The 11,645-nt window shown below is 47.8% G+C and overlaps 1 protein-coding gene across 5 annotated transcripts in view; it reads left to right on the top strand.

Annotated features, from left to right (window-relative positions):
- Positions 1-3,873: 3,873 nt before the first annotated feature.
- Positions 3,874-11,645, top strand: part of EFR3A (EFR3 homolog A) — a 160,068-nt gene continuing 152,296 nt past the window's right edge. For all 5 annotated transcript variants that reach the window (XM_054017779.1, XM_054017777.1, XM_054017780.1 and 2 more), the window contains exon 1: positions 3,874-3,938. The gene's annotated coding sequence lies outside the window, so the exon portion shown is untranslated. The remainder of the gene's footprint in view (positions 3,939-11,645) is intronic.

Raw genomic sequence — 11,645 nt, 5'->3', positions numbered from 1 at the left:
ATTATTGGACTGGAGTGATGTTACTAGTGGAGTTCCTCCAGGATAGGTCTTGGGACCAATCTTATTCAATATTTTATTAATAACCTTGGCACAAAAAGTAGGTGTGTACTAACTGAAATTTTCCAAAGATAAAAAAGTTGGGAGACATCATCAATGCAGAGGAGGATCAGGACATTATACAGGAAGATCTGGATGAGTTTGAAGACTGGCGTGATGGAAATGTCATGAAATTGAATAGTAGAAAGTGTAAGAACAAGAACTTAGGGTCTAATAATAATCATTTCTGCTACAGGCTGGGGGGGATCATCAGCTGGAAGCAATAGAGGAGAGAGACATGGATGTGTGTGTCAATCACAGGATGACTATGAGCCACCAAGGTGATGCAGCTGTTGTTAGGAATTTTCTGAAAAGTTGTTTTGTTGTTTGTTACCCTCCATGTTGTTTTGCCTTCTTGTTTCTTGGCTTGACGCTCTTTTCTTTGTTGCTTATTTTTGATTGAGTAAGCTTAAGGGAGTTCCGCCTAGTAACAGAGTCAGGGGCAGGAAATTTGAAGGAAAAAGCAGGAAAATCTGCCTGGCAACAGGAAAGTATATAAGAGTTCAACACAGTGCGCCAGTTGCTGTCTGCCCTAGAGGTAGCCTGTGGTCATTTGTGGTAACATCGAAGAAGAAGACACCTATCTGTTCCTGCCATCGAGTGGTTCCGTATCCAAACCAGTGGTGAGTTGATCCAGTGGTGGCGTGTTCTCCTGAGGCTCCTGGTCCTGGTTCTCAAGGGGTTCCTGGGTTTGCTGATCCCATCTGGTTTTCTGTTGTCTCCTGCTTACATCAGTGCAATATAATAGAAATATCTATCTTTATTCCTCTGTTGTTCATTAAACCACTGAGCTGTTTTGTTAATAAATCCCTTTTGTTTTATTCCTTAGAGTGAGTAATAATTATTGGTATGACCATAGGTGATAGATACTAATTCAGGGTAAATGGGCCTGTCTGGGAGGAGGTCCTTTATAAAGGTATCTCCTGTCATAAGTTTCCCCGTAACATCGTGAAAAGATTAATACAATCTTAGGACGTATCAGGCAAGGATTTTCCAATAGGGATAGGGTAGGGTGACCAGACAGCAAATGTGAAAAACTGGGTGTTGTCAGATGCTACCGGTGTGGTGCTCTGCTTTCTCCTATGTTGATATCACTCGGCTGCGTGCGTGCGTTCCCTCTGTGTGCGGTCCCAGCTCTGCAGATAGCTGACACAGCAAACCTGACGAGAACCCCCAATAACCACAGAGTCGAGTAAGGTACAAAGGCACCTTGACCAGGTTTATTGCGATCTTGGACACAATTGCAGTTCCCCGCAGATTACTTAGTCTACGGGGCATACTACGAGAAAGTGCCTCTTGGCAAGGACCCAGCTCAGTGGCGGGACTTTCCACTGCCCCCGTGGCCGGACAAAGACACCACCCCAGGGATACATTTTTATACACAGGTACAAACAAGTTACACATCACTCCTGATGTATTGAGGTGCAACCCCTCTACGTAGCAAGGTACAACCCCCCTACGTAGTAAGGTGCCGCCTCGCACCTTGTACTTGTTGGTTCGATCAAAACAACTCTATCCATCATTTTACCCTTTTGCCCCTGTCATTGGGATGGGTCGGCCTGTTCCATGTTATCTGTGGAATGTTCGGGTATAGTGTGTCTTGGTACCATGTTTATACTGTAACTATGCTAAGTGGATATATATTTATGCAACATCAGCCCTTTCCTTGCCAGCTTCTGTGAGCAGGGCCTGCCTCTTGCTCACAGCTTAACTTTGCTTTATGCTAGCAAAGTCTTGACCATTACTTTAGTTCAAGCCTCAGGCCCCATACTGGGCCTTCATTAGGGCCTTCACTTACTACACTGGGATGGGGGTGGGGGGTAATAGGAGCCTATATAAGAAAAAGACTCAAAAATCAGGACTGTCCCTATAAAATCAGGACATCTGGTCACCCTAGGATAGGGAAGTATTAATGTCGTTGTATAGAGCACTGATAAGACCTCATTTGAAATAACATGTACAATTCTGGATACCCATGTTCAAGAAAGATGAATTTGAACTGAAACAGGTGCAGAGAAGGGCTACTAGGATGACTAAGGGAATGTAGGGCCAGAGGAGACTGGAGGAGCTTGGCTTGTTTAGCCTAGTAAGAAGGCTGAGAATGGACATAATTGCTCATCGGCAGCAGATATAAGAGGCTTGGGGAGGTTAAGCCACCCCAAACGGGGCGAGAAATGCTGGATGCGGCACACCTCCCTTTGGAGGCGTGCTGTCCTGCTGCCTTTACAGCACCGCCACCGGAAGCTCCCGAGGAGTGGGGGGCCACTGGCACCTGGACAGTGGCCCCATCGTGTTCCACCCCAAGGCCCTGTTCCTGATCAGCCTCTTATAGGCCTTGGCTACACTTGAGAATTCACAGCGCTGCCGCGAGTGTAGTCACGCCGCCAGCACTGCGAGAGCTCTCTCGCAGCGCTGCAAGTACTCCACCTCTCCGAGGGGAATAGCTTGCAGCACTGTGAGCGAGCGTGCAGCACTGCAGGTGCTGATTACACTGGTGCTTTACAGCGCTGCACTCAGGGGCGGGGGGCGTTTTCACACCCCTGAGCACAGCAAGTTGCAGCGCTGTACGGTGCCAGTGTAGCCAAGGCCATAGAATCATAGATTAGGGTTGGAAGAGACCTCAGGAGGTCATCTAGTCCAACCCCCCGCTCAAAGCAGGACCAACACCACCAACTAAATCATCCCAGCCATGGCTTTGTCAAGCTGGGCCTTAAAAACCTCTAAGGATGGAGATTCCACCACCTATGGTTCCACCTAATATGTTTCTATGAAATTCACGCTGCAAATTAGAAGATTTTAACTCAGAGGAGTGAGGTTTTAGAACAGCTTCCTAATAGTTGGGGGGAGGGGGAGCAAACAACTTAGTTTTAAGAGAGAGCTAGACAAATTTATGAGTGCAAATGAATGATGGTGTGGCTTGTGCTGGTAGGGGCAGGACTCAGCAGCCTTAAGACTCATTTCTGATTTATGTGCCTAAAAGCTCGTATGTCCAGGCTTCAGCCGGCCACCCTTAGGGTTCAGGAAGGAATCCCATGCCGCCAAGTGTATTTGGGTGAGTTTTTTTGTTTCCTTCCTCTGAAGTACCAGCAATGGCCAGGTCGGGAGATGCGACAGTGGACAGGAGGGTCAGTGCCCTGAGGTGCCACCGCAGAGTCTCTCTTGCAGGTGCTTGGCAGGCTGGTTCTTGCTGACACACTCAGGCTCTGATCGCCACACGTGGGGCCAGCAAGCGCTTTCCCCCAGTCCGATTGGCAGCGACTGTGGGTTTTCTGCAGGGCGCGCAGGCAGTGGGAGCGACCAGGTGCGCCAGTGCCCACGGTCCCTGCAATGGCAGGTCAGGGATGAAGTGAGGTAGACGCAGCTAATGCTGACCAGGGACCTGCACTCACGCAGCAACGCCGGGCGGCTGGAGACAGCCGCCGCCGCCCCGCACCTCCCCGGGAGCCGTTACACGCAAAAGGGGATGGAGGGGAGGGGGCCACAGCTGGGCTCGGAAATGGGCGGGGCCAGAATAGGGGCGGGGCGGGGACAAGGCCGGCGCTGTATCGTTCGCACAGCATGCTGGGATTTGTAGGCCTGAGCTGCCCTGCCCACCCGGTTTCCCCCAGTGATCCTCAACGGCGGCAGGGCTGCGCCTGGGGTTAGGCAGCCTCTGTGCCAGGGGTCGCGCCTCGCGGGGTAACTAGGAGACTGGGCCGCGACAGTGATCCCGGAAGGCGAGGAGCCCTCCCCCAAAGAACTACCACTCCCACAGTGCTCCGCGCGCCAGCGTAGCGGCAGCCTTCATAGGGGGAGGGGCAACATGGCTGCGGCTAAGCCGAGGAAGAGGAGTCGTGGCTGAGGTGAGTGTGCGAGGGAGAGGAAGCGCGGGGCGGAGGGTTGCGGGGCCGGGCTGAGGCGAAAGGCGGCGGTGGCAGCAGAAGCGAGGCGAAGGCGGGCGGGGTTGTGGCTCCGCACGGAGGCTGGGGCACTGCGCGAACGGTGCCGGCGGGCGGGCGGTGTGAGGCGGGTTCCCTGTTGGGAACCGGGGGCAGGGGGGTGAATAGCGTGTGGGGAGCCATGAGGCACCCCCCCCCCGAGCCTGTATCCCCCGCCCCGCAGTTCCCGAGCTCCTGGTGTGCCGCACCCTGGGGCACCCAGCTAACCTTCGCGTAGCGTCCGCAAGCCGCGCGCGGCGCTCTGCGGGGCTGGGAAGTCACTCGGCGTGAAATCACGTCGCAGCGCGCTCGAGGTGTCACCAAACACCGGTGTGCGGGGCTGTGTGGCAAAGTTTGCGCTGGCTGCTAGCCGTCCTCCCCAGTCGTGCTGTGGCTTCCCCACGCCCGTGTCCACAGCGAGTGACCGACCCCCGGGCGCTGCGGTGGAAAGGGGCAGCAAACTCATCACGCAACAGCTCCCAGATACTGTGTTGTGATGTTTACACCGGCTCTACTAGTAGGATCAAATAGGCCTGTGACACTACTATGTCCCTTGGTACTGTAGTGTCTGGATGCAGGCCTGTGATCAGGAGGTTCTCTGTGGGTTTTTTTTTTTTTAAGTGATATCCTGATATGGTATAAATGTAGGTCTGTCTTGTGTAGTATTGACAAAACACCATGATACAAATATTGTAGCATGCTGTCAAGCTGTGAATGTTCGGTGAATCCATTTTATGCTAACAAATGTCATTTGCTTGTCTGACACTCTTATGGTGATTGTGTCATGGCAACACATGACAGTGAGGTGTGACCATGCAGATCTGACCTGTGTAGTGTTAAATGAAAGTTACACAATTTTGTTACTATCAGTAACTATGTGATAGCTTTCCATCTATCTCTCTGGGGCTGGTGTATTATAGAGACTAAACTTGACCTTTGGGGGGAATTTGTTTATGGTATGATGGACTGCAGTACAGGGACTGTCTGTTGAAAGACTCTGTAAATAGGCACTAAAATGTTTACATAAAATTACTACTGAGAAATTACAAATTTGGGGGATTAAAATACGGATTGTAGGGCCATTACAGTGGGAGAACTTCACTGAGTGAGACTTTAAATTGCTTTTGAAACACACTATTAAATCCTTCACAGGAGGAAAAGACACTCTAAAATCTGCCAAAATGAGTGAGTTGGTAGGTCTGTGATTGCTCATTCAGAAAAAAAAGTGTTAAAAGTGGGAACTGAAGATAATTAATTTGCAAATAAGATAGCATTTAAAAGCAGTGATTGATTTTCGAGTTTCAAATAGTATAATGTTGGAAGATGTTAAACTTCCTCCCCCATTTCCCTCTCTTTCTCTTACCCCTATGCTAGTGTACCTTCCGCTTCAGGTCTAATAAAATGGAATCACTAAGAACATAAGAATAGCCATGCTGGGTCAGACCAATGGTCTATCTAGCAGAGTATCCTGTCTTCTGACAGTGGTAAGTGCCAGGTTCATTCAATGGAATGAATGAATGAACAGGGAATGGACAAAGGAGGGTAATTGTGTGATCCCCTGTGGTCCAGTCGCAGCTTCTGGCAGTTAGATGTTTAGGGACATCCAGAGCATCGGGTGTGTCCCTGACCATCTTGGCTAGTAGCCATTCTTGGACCTATCCCCCATGAGCTTATCTAATTCTTTTTTTTAATAGGCCTTGGCTACACTGGCAATTCACAGCGCTGCACTTGCTGCACTCAGGGGTGTGAAAAAACACGCCCCCCTGAGCGCAGCGAGTGCAGCGCTGTAAAGCGCCAGTGTAATCAGCGCCTGCAGCGCTGCACGCTCGCTCGCAGCGTTGCAAGCTATTCCCCTCGGAAAGGTGGAGTACTTGCAGCGCTGCGAGAGAACTCTCGCAGCGCTGGCGGCGCGACTACACTCGCGCTTCACAGCCTTTGTATGCCGCAGCAGCGCTGTGAATCCGCGAGTGTAGCCAAGGCCATAGATTTGTCCTTCACAACAGCCTGTGGCAATGAGTTCCACAGGTGATCTGTATGTTGTGTGAAGAAGTACTTCCTTATGTTTTGGACCAGGAATCACCCAGTGAAATTAACAGGCAGCAGGTTTTTGTGTTACATGAAGGGGTAAATAGCGCTTCTCTATTCACTTTCTCCACGCCATTTTTCCCACTCAAATACAGACTTCGCTCCAAGGGTGGGGGAGTGGAGAAAATCCTCTTGGGGCAGAGATAAAATACCGAAGAATCTCACAATCAGTTACTTGTTTGTAGTGGGCTAACTATGAAGAAAACTTTCTAACTATAGGACTAGATTACTATGGTAGGTTGTATAATCCCTGGCATTGGAGGTTTTTAAGAACAGGTTATATAAAGACCTGTCAGAGATGGTATAGATGACCTCTTGAGGTTCCTTGCAGCCCTGAATTTCTGTGACTCTATGAAGGAAATTGTTTACGTTCCTAACTGCAGTGGGTGCTAGTAGGTGTCCACATTAGTAACACTGATGACTTTCAGATTGGTTGGTGTATCAGAGACCTGTTATGGAGCCAGAACAATGGCAATATATTTCCTTAAGCTTTAAAGGAAATGAAAATAAACTGTTTCATGAATTTTGTGCCATGTAACATTGTATTTTGACATCACTAAAATGGCTAATGATAGGGGGGTTTACATAAAAATGTCTATGACTAGAATTAGCATAGTTTAGCATAGAAAGCAAAAGTAAGTAGATGACAGCTGTTCAAAGAATCTTAAGCAATTCCAGTAGTATCTTTTGTTCCAAAATGTGTGATTTCCCTCTAATCAATTTATATCATTTTTATGTGATTAAAATATATAAATGGTATTTTTATCAGTGCTTTCAGTTGATTTTATTTTAATATGGTGCTTCTCTACTATTTTATGCTGATAGCTAAATTCTGAGGTGGCACTTTCAGAGATGGGCCTTTCTGAGAGAAATGGAAACTGATGGCTGGCATACTGAATAGCGTAGGAGCATCATATCAGGGTGAAATAAGATGATTGCCAGTACTATGGCACTTTTAGGCTTCTTTTTTTGTGGATGAGCATGTTAGCTTTGTGACTGTCAACTACATGGGGAAAACTTTCCTTTTTACCCACTTGTTTCATACATTTTCTTGCCATGTTTCATAATTATTGAAGATTTGTTTAAAAATGGGCTTGTTCCTTTTCAATCAGTTTTCTTTTGAATTGATTCTGCAGCATACAAAGGCTGCATTTGTGATAGTTTCCATGGCAACAGTGTCATAATATTTGTACATATATATCAGTAGTACCTATTGAGGATCTCTGTCTGCTTTACAAAAAAATACATTTAGCCTCACAAATACCCCTGGGTGACACATTATCTCAATATTGCTGATGGAGGAACTTGAAGAGAGGTGAAAGGGAAAATGTACAAGTGAACAGTAATTTTGAATGCTTCAGTTCTTGGGTACCCAACCTGAGCTGCCTAGTGCCTGATTTTTCAGAGGTACTGAGCACCTATATCACGATCTTTATTTGGACTTAGGGGCTGTTCATCCCTTCTGAAAAAGAACCCTAGAAATCCCAAGTTGGGAAATCCAAAATTAGTGTCTCACAAGGCTTGTGAAAGAGCTGTTAATAAAAATACAGATCTCCTGCCTGCCGTTCCTGTATCTGAATCACAATACTATATTTCCTCCCACAGACTCAGGATTGTGACTTTGTTGTGGGATCAAATAGACTAGTTGGTTAAGGATAGGAAAAGAAGGAAGGAAGTATTACTATTCCTCCCGACCGTCTCTCACACGTTTCAAATTAACATAGCAATTTCTAGTTGGCTGATTGGAGGCTGAGCCTAGAGCTATAATTACTGGGCATTGCACTGATTGATTTATTTCAGCCCAAAGGCTGTAGTAATTCTCCTGGAATGTATGGCAACAGGAGGGGAGATTGAATCTGGAATTGTGGAATATGGTATGTGACATTTTTAGCTTGTAAGAGCCCACCTCGCACTAACCTGCTGCAGAGCTCTTTTGGTCTTCCAGGGCATGCTGATCAAAAGACTTTGGACTGTAACAAAGTCAGTGTTTGTGGCTTTCTAGAGTTTGTGTAGCAGCTATTTTCAGGTGGATGGGGTCTGCCAGCACAGACAATAATATTAATTGATTGGAATATTAAATATGTTCTTCACTATGCATAATGAAAAAGTCTATAAAAATAAATGGTATTGTGGATTTATATCAAATTTGGTGTGGTTAAAAGTTAAAGAATGTCTTTTCTAACTGCCTGTCCTTCAAATTCAGCCTGGGATCTGACAGTAAAGCTGTGCTCTTTCTAACTCACATACCAATTTTAGTCACTTGTCAAACTAGAACAGCATTCTGACAGAGTCATAGCTCTAAGCATATGTCTTCACGGCAACTAGACACCCACGCCTGGCTTGTGCCAGCCAGCTCAGACTCACGCCAGCTGACCGACCACAGCTGCGGGGCTGTCTCACTGCTGTGTAGATGGCTGGGCTGGGGCCCGGGCTCTACGACTCTGCAAGGTGGGGAGTCCCAGAGCTTGGGTTTCAGCCTGAGCCTGGAAGTCTACAGAGAAATGAAACAGCCCCGCAGCCTGAGGCCCGCTAGCCCGAGTCGGCTGGCATGGGCCAGCCGTGAGGTGTGGGGTTTTTTGTTTGTTTGCTGTATAGACATACCCTAAAGCTCTTTGCTTAAAACTGAAAGCATATACACTTCACGCATAGTCTACTGAGGACTGTTGCGTTAGCCAGAGCGAATAGGTTGATGGTGTCATGTGTAAGAATGACAATCTGGATAACACTAATTGTCCATCTAGCCCAGTATCCTGTCTTTTGGCAAATACCAGTGCCAGGTGTTTCAGCGGAAATGGACAGAACAGGGTAGTTATTGTGTGGTCCAGTCCCAGCTTCTGGCAGTCAGAGGCTTAGGGACACCCAGAATGTGGAGTTGTGTCCCTGACCATGATGTCTAATAGCTATTGATGGACCTATGTTCAGGGAACATATATATATATATATATATATATATATTTTTTTTTTTAATCTGGTTATACTTTTGGCCTTCACAACGTCCCCGGACAATGAATTCCACAGGTTGACTGCGTGCTATGTGAAGAAGTACTTCTTTATGTTTGTGATAAATCTGCTGCCTATAATTTCATTGGGTGGCCCCTGGTTCTTGTGTTATATGACAGGGTAAATAATACTTACTTATTCACTTTCTCCACACCATTCATGATTTTATAGACCTCTAGCATATCACCCCTTAATTGTCTCTCTTCCAAGAAGAATAGTCCCAGGCTTTTTAATCTCTCCTCATATGGAAGCTGTTCCATATCCTTAGGCCTGGTCTACACTACGACTTTAATTTGGATTTATCAGCTTTAATTCGAATTAACCCTGCAACCGTCCACACAACGACGCTATTTATTTCGATGTAAAGGGCCCTTTAAATCGATTTCTGTACTCCACCCCGACGAGCAGAGTAGCGCCAAAATCGATTTTAACATTTCGAATTAGGGATAGTGTGGCCGCAATTCGATGGTATTGGCCTCCGTGAGCTATCCCACAGTGCATCATTGTGACCGCTCTGGACAGCAATCTAAACTCGGGTGCATTGGCCAGGTAGACAGGAAAAGCCCTGAGAACATTTGAATTTCATTTCCTGTTTGCCCAGCGTGGAGAGCACAGGTGACCACAGATAGCTCATCAGCACAGGTAACCATGCAGGCTGATAATCGAAAAAGAGCACCAGCATGGACCGTGAGGGAGGTACTGGATCTGATCGCTGTATGGGGAGAGGATTCAGTGCTTGCAGAACTTCGTTCTAAAAGACGAAATGCAAAAACTTTTGAAAAAATCTCCAAGGGCATGATGGAGAGAGGCCACAATAGGGACTCTGAGCAGTGCCGCGTGAAAGTCAAGGAGCTCAGACAAGCCTATCAAAAAACAAAGGAGGCAAACGGTCGCTCCGGGTCAGAGCCGCGGACATGCCGCTTCTACGCCGAGCTGCATGCAATTCTAGGGGGGGCTGCCACCACTACCCCACCTGTGATCGTGGATTCTGGGTCGGGGATAGTCTCATCAGCAACGCCTGAGGATTCTGCCGATGGGGGAGAGGAGGAGGAGGAGGAGGATGAGGATGAGCTTGCAGAGAGCACACAGCACTCCGTTCTCCCCAACAGCCAGGATCTTTTTCTCACCCTAACTGAAGTACCCTCCCAAGCCAGTACCCAAGACTCTGACCCCGTGGAAGGGACCTCAGGTGAGTTTACCTTTTAAAATATAAAACTTGTTTTAAAAGCAAACGGTTTTTAATGATTACTTTGCCTGACTTTGCATTCGCGGTCAGTTCAGCTACTGGAAAAGTCTGTTAACGTGTCTGGGGATGGAGCGGAAATCTTCCAGGGACATCTCCATGAAGCTCTCCTGGAGGTACTCCGAAAGCCTTGCCAGAAGGTTTCTGGGCAGTGCATCCTTATTCCCTCCTCCATGGTAGGACACTTGACCACGCCATGCTTGCAGCAAGTAATCTGGTATCATTGCCTGACAAAGCCTGGCAGCGTATGGTCCTGGTGTTTGCTGGCATTCAAGCAACATCCGTTCTTTATCTTGTTGTGTAATCCTCAGGAGAGTGATATCACTCCTGGTAACCTGGTTGAAATACGGGAACTTAATTAAGGGGACAGAGGTGGCCGTTCCTACTGGGCTGTTTGCCTGTGGCGGAAAATAAATCCTTCCCTGCAGTTAGCCAAGCGCAGATGGGAAATTGGGCCTGAGTTTTTCGCGTTTGGCTAGCAGGGATCTTCCCTGTTACCAGCCACGCGGTGGGGGGAGGGGTACCGTGATCATCCCAGAGAATTCATGGCGACGGGGGGTGGTGGTTAGTTTGTTTTCTGGTGCTGCTGAATGTTAACAGAAAAACCGCAGCACTCTACAGGCTATGCTTGGTATGTGGGAAAGGAGGGCGCAGAAGCTGTAAGACAATGGCTTACCATGGCCGCATGCAAGCTGAATTCTGTTGCCCAGACCTGTGATCTCTAGCAGCAAAGCCACAGGCACTCAGCATTAAGAGGCAAAATGCGACCTTGCACAGAAATCACATGTGCTATGTAATGTGAATAGTGTTGGTCACCGTGAAAGAGTATAAGCATTGTTCTGCAAAATGTAGCTTTTTAAACAATTATCTTTTTTCCCCTCCCTACAGCAGCTGCAAATTCCTCAAGCCTCCCTCCTCCATCCCGAAGGTTATCACAGATAAGGCGTCGTAAGAAGAGAATGCGAGACGAGATGTTTTCTGAAATTATGGAATCCAGCCGCAGTGACAGAGCTCATCTGAATGAGTGGAAGGAAACAGTTTCAAAGTATAGGAAAGAAGCCAGTGAACGTGAGGAGAGGAGGGACCAACGTGAGGAGAGACGCTCGAGATGAGAGGTGGCGGCAGGAAGACCGGAGGAGGCAGGATGCAACGCTGGGGCTGCTGCGTGAGCAAACAGACATGCTCCGGCGTCTGGTGGAGCTTCAGGAACGGCTGCTGGAAAACAGACTGCCGCTTCAGCCCCTGTTCCACCCTCCCCCCTCCCCATGTTCCGTATCCTCCTCACCCAGACGTGTAAGAACGCG

This window comes from Malaclemys terrapin, chromosome 2, assembly GCF_027887155.1.
Source record: "Malaclemys terrapin pileata isolate rMalTer1 chromosome 2, rMalTer1.hap1, whole genome shotgun sequence".
Classification (NCBI taxonomy): domain Eukaryota; kingdom Metazoa; phylum Chordata; order Testudines; family Emydidae; genus Malaclemys; species Malaclemys terrapin.
This window is presented reverse-complemented; position numbering and strand designations above follow the sequence as displayed.